A 7,557-nucleotide genomic window follows, 5' to 3' on the forward strand; every position below is an offset into this window, starting at 1 on the left:
CTTCTAGTCTAAATTAATGTTTGAAGTACCACCAATGGGTGGTTCCTTCCCAAGATTTTCAAGTGTATATGAAACATACTACATATTTACTTATTGTATTATTTTGTACAGTTGTAAATTACAATAAAAAAATAATTAAAAAAAAAGTTTACAATGCAAATTTAAAATCGTCGTATCTTGTTTTCTACAATATGATTCGTAGAATTAATTCATGTTTATATTTGTAGATTTTTTTTTTCCTATTTTCCAAAGTTTTTAGAGAAATACATTAATAAATAAAACAATCCTTAATAAATAATAATAAAAATGCATAATAAATAAATAAAAACTTCATGCACAAGGTACTTCGTTCATATTTTGGCATCGAGGAGGGAAGGAGCATAGAGTGACGAAACCCCTAAAAAACAAAATAAAAAGTAGCTAATGTGCCCATCTATTCAAGAAATATATATATTGTTTTAGGAGAGTGATTAAAAAACACTTAATAATATTTTTCTTCGTATAGGCTGTATGAGGCCGCGGTTTTTTAAATTCTATAGTTCTTGATCGGCAAAACATAATTTTTGAGAAAGGTTGATTCTTTTTCTATGAAAAATATTCATATTATAAAATAATCGACAAAAGTGAGTTATAAATTAGAAATAAAAAAAAGAAAGGAAATTAAATTAAGAACTATTTGAAAAATCAAATATTTATTTGCATTTTGCAATATATTATTTTCCTACAGAAGTTCTGGAAATGACTTCCAGCTGGAATTCGAATGCAATGTATATGCACTCATGGTTTCAGTGCAGGACCTATGTATTTCTGCTCAATAAGAACCAAAGATTAAACTAGGTCAGAGAGACAGAATATTTAACCTCCCTCCCTTCGCTGTAACGTGATGCATCTGTTCTCTGTTTGTCTCTGGGTACACTTGTGTACACACGCTCTTCTTGTCCCCTTTTTATTAACATTTTTTGTGCAATATAATATGTCTTAAATTTTTATAAAACATATCTACTGCTAAAAACTATTTCCAATATCTCCTAATTTAAAATGAATATTCATAGTTAGACTATTGTATTTTAATAATAATTAGTAGAAGATTCCAAAACAAAGCCTGTAGTTTCTCAAAATCAATAAATAAGCAAATACTCAATTTTTCACTAATTCTTATATTTTCAGAACAGACAAAGATAAGATATAATTATAAGCACATTTCGTATTAGATAAGTGTAGACTTAATTCTTGCTGAATTCTGAAGTGCTTGAACGTCAATGATGACCATTAAATAATACTGTAATATTATTAACATTTATAGCATTAATCTGTCGGGGTAAATGTTAACAATAATTTTTATATATAACTTTTGTGCTTAAATTTTATAAAACATATCTACTGCTAAAAAAATGTTTCCAATATTTTTCCCATTGAGATTGGTTATTATTATTTATATAAGTAATTTTTATCCAATTTTAGTCTCAAAACAATATTTATTTCTTGATAAGTCCGAAGTTTAGGCCAATTCAGCCATCCTCAAGAACAATCTTAGTATAGTTTTAGAACCAAATCATTAAAAAAAAAATGTATGCAGGCTATTCTGCTCAAGTCATTTTTTTCAGTCCACAATTACCCTATTTTGTCAGTTCTTCACATTAAATTAAAAATTAAATTTTTTTATAACATTCAAACCTCTTTATTATAATTTATTGTTTTATTATAATATTGTTGTAATACATTATAATAGAGAGAGTTAACTGTGCAACTTTATAATACAAAGTTTTAAGTTTTAATTTAATATGAAGAATTGACGAACTAGGGTAATTGTGGACTGAAATAAATGACCTGGGCAGAATAGCCTGCATAAAGTTGTTTTTCAAATTATGTGGTTCTAAAATTATATTAATATTGTCCTTGAGGACGGCCGCATTGGCCGAAACGTCGGGCTTACAAAGAAATAAAAATTGTTTGAGACCAAAATTAGTTACTTAATTTATTTATTCAAACAAAAGCTAATAATAATTTTAAACTCATAACATTGAATAAAAATTATAATTCATGCCGTATGTATCACTTGTACAGAGACTGACCAGAAGTTCAAGTAAAATTGTTAATAAATAAATCATATAAATATTTTTAGTAAACGTTATTCAGTCGGCAATATGAATTAAAGCTTCATTGTTTAGATACGTCAGATAATACTTTATATTTCAAAATTTGGGGTGCTACCAAGAAAAATTGACGTATAACATACATCAAACATATCAATCGGAAAAATTCAGAATAATGTATTTATTAGGTATCAAGATTGATTAAAGATTAGTTTCTCTTGGTCGGTTTATAAATTTGCATTATATATTAACATAATGTTACCAACTAGCTCTAATAATTTTCGTTAGAAATTACTTGAATAAAACAATGTAGTAATCGCCACAACTTGCATGAAGTCTAACCATCTTAAAAAAAAAAAAAAAAAAAAAAAAAAAAAAAAAAAAAAAAAAAAAATACTCTTATCATTCTCAATCTGTAAATCTAGTAGGTTGAATATGTTTAAAAAAATAACAATAATAATCATTCGCAAATTATAGGTTCCACTGTTTCAAAAAAAAAAAGAAGTGGATTTTACGTAGTCCCTAAAACTGCGTTGCTAAATTAGGTAAACTTTTAGGCACAGTTAAAAAAAATACCATATATTACTTGAACTTTATATTTTGTTTTTTTACTTTCCTGGATGCCATGGATAATGTTATTAACAGATTAATCGGAGGTGAACATTTTAATCGATTCTACGTAAGATACCGTGCTTCAAACAGTTGAAAAATTAATGGATTAATTTTAAGGTTTCTTTTCCTTACAATTTTAAGGTTTCCATCAGAATTTTTTTTTCCATCAGACATATAGGTTTATTTTCAATAAAAATTTACATTAAAAATTTATCATATTGGTAGGCTAAAATAGCAGAGATATAATTAATGAATTTTGAAATTTGATCAAAATATCGCGATAATTCAAAATTATCAAGGTGGAGGTTTCCAGAAACTTTTAAAAGATAAAGAAAGTTCAAATGTATTTTTTGTATAATAAATCTTAAAATGAAACTTTGTAATTGGCACATATGCATTATTTTTCTAACTTATTTTTGTCGCTACAACTGTGCACATCAGGAATATTAGGGAATGTTGCATGTTGCACAAACTGTTGAGATGGAAATTTTATACAAATAACTATGACCTTATCCTATTTTTTGTTTTCCGCTATTTGCCATGTGTTTTTAATTAATTTTTTCGATTTGTTGCTTTGCTAAAATTAAATGCATATTCCGAAAACATAATGTCGGGATGAGTGAAGATTTTTTCGGTTATTTCTACATTTCTGTTAACTTCGAGAAGTCATAACCGGCTTTCTATAACTCCACTGTATATTTTCGCCATATCTTTGCCCCAACTATCACGAGTGAAAACAGAGCCTTGTACATGTCCTATGGTATGAGGAACTATAATCTTCAGTATAAATGAGCTTTTATCAAACCTACTGGGACGTTTTCTAACTTTCTCTATTTCGTAAAAGTAAAAGATATCTTGATGCCTACCATATAAGGTGATGTCATTAATAGGAAGGCAGTTTATGATAACTATACAGATATATCCTACCTATAAACCTTCCTATATATTAATAGATAAATTAGTTGAAATCTCCAGAGAGGATTACAGCTATCGGAACATCAAAACAGCCGTTCTAAATAGTTTTATAAATTTGGTTTTTATGGCTTTTATAAACTTGATAAATCAAATTGTTTATTACGGTTATATAAATTTTTCAATAAATTAAATTGAAATAAATATAATTCATAACAGCCTTTCTTACTAGGTCAATTAATGAAATAAAGGTTTTTTAAAGACGCTCAGTTTATACCAACAATTGATAACCTCTTTATGAATCAGATGGAATGTGCTTTGAATGTTAATGGTAGCTTTCATAAAATTTAAACAATGTTAAAAAACTTTAAATTGAGACAATGATGCTAAATCCATCAGATATGTTTTTTAATTGTCTGTTTGGGTTAATATAAAACGTAAAACCCAATAATAAAAAAATACCTGTAAAAACCTGTGCTAAATTTGAAGAAAATTTGAGATGGTAATGTTAAAAACTGTGTTGAGTTTACGTGTTATGACCCTAATAAAAATTATATTTCATAATGAACTGAAAAAAAGGTTTAGGTACAACTCACATCCAATGTCCCATCATCCCGTAACAACAAAAGACCCTTTTAAATAGAATGACATAATTGATTTTTTCTGTAATAGCTACCTTATAATTCTTGTATAACGTATATGTTTGTCATATTTTCTCATGGTTTAGAATCGATCTGGTTTATTTTCTGGTGGAGTGTAAGTATCTTCAGAGTCAAAGAAATAAAAACATTTCATCCTCAGGCGAACAGGGTAAATTTTTGCACAATAAAATAAAAACATTGACTTTCTAGAAGATCTTGTGATCTTATTTAACGTCTCATGCATTGCAATGTGTCTATCAAGAACTCTAACGAGGTGGTCAGACTCTTACCTCGACCTGATTTCTTTTGAAAATATTTTACAAGCCAAATAGGAGTGTTCGAAGCAAACACAACCTACACAAATCTGGGAGGGTCTTAATTGAAATAAAATCCCCAGTCTCCAAAGTATACACCTGATCCTTCTATAGGTTCATAAAAGGGGCTTTAATAATCTTGACATTAATGTTAATCGAAAACTTTACCTAATTAATAAACCATTTTTTTTTAATTTAGTAGAAGAAAAAATAGACGATCATAAACAAACTGAACCTTTAAAAAGTTATTTTAATGAAGTTTTTTGAAGACATTTAAAAAAAATCCTTTTATTTTATAACTTCTTTTCTATATAATTTTAAATGTTCTTTGGACTAACATAGTTTTTAAAAATGGTTTGCATAATAAAATCCCCAAGTTTTCCTTAGTTATGACCATTTTTGGTTAAATAGTTGACTGATTATTATGCCAAGTGATTTCTACAAGCATACACATAATGAGCAATTTTCTAAGCCTAACACTAAGTCTATTTATGGGATGTATTAATCAATAGAATCCAGCATCGATGAACAGCGGTTTACGTAGAGATGAGAAATGTAAATTTCATATTCAAGCATTTAGCAAACTGAAAGGTAACAAACCATATATTTTTATTGGAAGAATGGTGTGTAAATAGTTTTAGAGTATTAAGGCGAACAATTAGGGGAACTTATAAGCTTAAAAATGAAGATTTTTTTTATATTATAATTATTTACTGTATTAGCTTATTTATTGTATTTAAACTTAATTTTAAAAAAAATTAATACTCTCCTGCTCTCCAAGAAGGTTAATCGAAATTCTCCTAATAATAAAAATTTGGTTTTTTTTTATTATTTATGTAACTTTTTTTAGAAAAACAAAAGCCTAATTAGTTTTTTTTATATGTTAAGAACATTAATCTCATTATTTAAACCGTTCACGTTTCTTCAGTAAAAAATATTTCATTCGAGACTGATTCTGTTCGAATACATAAACAGAAATTACAACATTGAGGATATAACGAAGTTACATCTATCAATCAGCCGACTCACCCAACCGTTGGAGCAGACGGCCCATCAGTGGTTAATGCTATTTACAAATTTATCGATGAGCTCAGCACTGAATTTAGAAACGCCCAATTACTTAAATAACATTTTTTATAAGTCATCAAATCAGCTCTTACTCTCAGCAATATTATTCAGACTACTCTATTAAATTGAGATACGTCATCACTTGTGTGGTTTTATAAGTTTGTTTGTTGTTGGTAGTCCACGAACTATAATAAATTAACAAAATAACGGAGCTGTGAGTTGGGCTGAGGTTACGAACAGGATTCTGCCTCCCCACTCTGCCTTGCCACTTCTGTGGTCCTCCAGTCGACGTCGAGCGCTTGCGCATTGAGGGTCTGTAGTGTTGTGCTGTCGTTAAGGTGTGTTAGTGAAGTTTATTGTATTTATTTTTTCTTTGGATTTTATTATTATGTGGTGATTATCTATCATTCTGCTGTGCATTGTTAGAATACAAAGTTTATTTTCTTGTCCCACATTTTATTTAGAATGACAACACTAGTTGTTTTGAATTTGAACACGTAAGGTAAGATGTATTAAGAGGCTTTTTATTCATCATATTGTATTTGGAATTGGTCCAGTACGTTCAGCAAGCATAATGTTTTCTGCAGTTGCATAAAAACAATTTGATGATCTTTCCAATAATCTTATTAAAATTTATCCTCAAAATGCAAATACAGCTAACAAATTTTGAAGCAATTTTGTTCATTGTTACCAATATCAAATTACTTGTTAATAAATTAATTAATTATGTTAATGAAAACATTAAAGTATGAATCTTAAGTAGAGGTATTTATTTTATTATTCAAGTCTTTGTACATAGGTGGCGCCCAATGATAACATGCACACCAGCAATTTAAATTATGGATTCATCTGTTGTCGAAAATGGCCAATTCAGTTTTCAATATTTTTTTAATGATGTTTCAACATAAATATAAAAATAATTTAGGATACATTTACTAAAGGAAAATAATTATATATATCTAAATTCAAATTTAATTTAACACCCTGATTTAAATAATTGTAAACTCTTTCATTTATTAATACTGGTTCGATTTTTAAAATAGTAAAACATGAATGAATCTTAAAATAGGTGCAGAGAACATTTCAAAACAAAAGCCTCAAGCTAAGTTTATCGTTATTATCTGTTTTCCCTGATACAGGAATACTCAGGCCTAGAAAATGACTGAATGTCCAATTCCCAATTGTAAAAAAAATCAAATAAATTATTTGTTGTTTATAAATTTAGTGAAAAAACATTACCTTGTGCAATTTACTATCGATCCTTTATAATACGTAGTAAATAAATTATTTTTCTGTAGAATTGTAGATGACTTTAATTTTTATTATGAACTTAATTACTGTGTTATCATTTTACTATTTATTTTTGTTATTTATTTTGAGTACAATAGTAATCCAATACGAAGAATATATAGTAAAAAAAAAAAAACTGCACAAAGAAAAACATTATAATAGAAACTCGTTTAACCAGCCTGAAAACAAAAGGTTTGACAAACCAAAACAATATTCTTTTCATTGTGTAAATTTTTAAAAACATTAAGATGCAATTATGTATCTAAAGTTTTTGTTTTCTTAATTAGTCTAATAAATTCAACTTCATTATTCATTACAATTTTTATATTTCTGTAACATTGAATATAGTAGCGAAAAGGTAATGAAGAATTTATTTTATTTTATTATTGAAGAATTTTATCATCCTGCAAAATAATATAATGCGTTCTCGTACCACTTTTTATTAAAAGTTGAACTAGAAGAAATGTGACTTGGTTGCTTCAAACGTATTATGATGCCATTTTATCAGAAGGGAATTTCACGTGTAGAATTTCGTCACGGATTCTTCGTATCACTTCACACTATTATCAACGCTGTTCACAATAAAGCCAGTGTATACTCAGAACGCGGTTAGTAATGAATACAAAT

At 27.7% G+C, this 7,557-nt stretch overlaps 1 protein-coding gene across 10 annotated transcripts in view; it reads left to right on the top strand.

Annotated features, from left to right (window-relative positions):
* spri (sprint) overlaps window positions 1-7,557 on the top strand; it is a 759,753-nt gene that overhangs the window by 275,287 nt on the left and 476,909 nt on the right. The window contains exon 1 of one of the 10 annotated variants that reach the window (XM_067052871.1): window positions 5,930-5,978. The exons of 7 other annotated variants lie outside the window; for them this stretch is intronic. The gene's annotated coding sequence lies outside the window, so the exon portion shown is untranslated. Of the gene's footprint in view, window positions 1-5,929; window positions 5,979-7,557 lie in introns of those variants that run through there. 2 more of the 10 variants (XM_067052873.1, XM_067052874.1) reach the window with 2 other exon arrangements.

This window comes from Halyomorpha halys, unplaced genomic scaffold, assembly GCF_000696795.3.
Source record: "Halyomorpha halys isolate HHAL.00 unplaced genomic scaffold, Hhal_1.1 Scaffold29.1, whole genome shotgun sequence".
Lineage (NCBI taxonomy): Eukaryota > Metazoa > Arthropoda > Insecta > Hemiptera > Pentatomidae > Halyomorpha > Halyomorpha halys.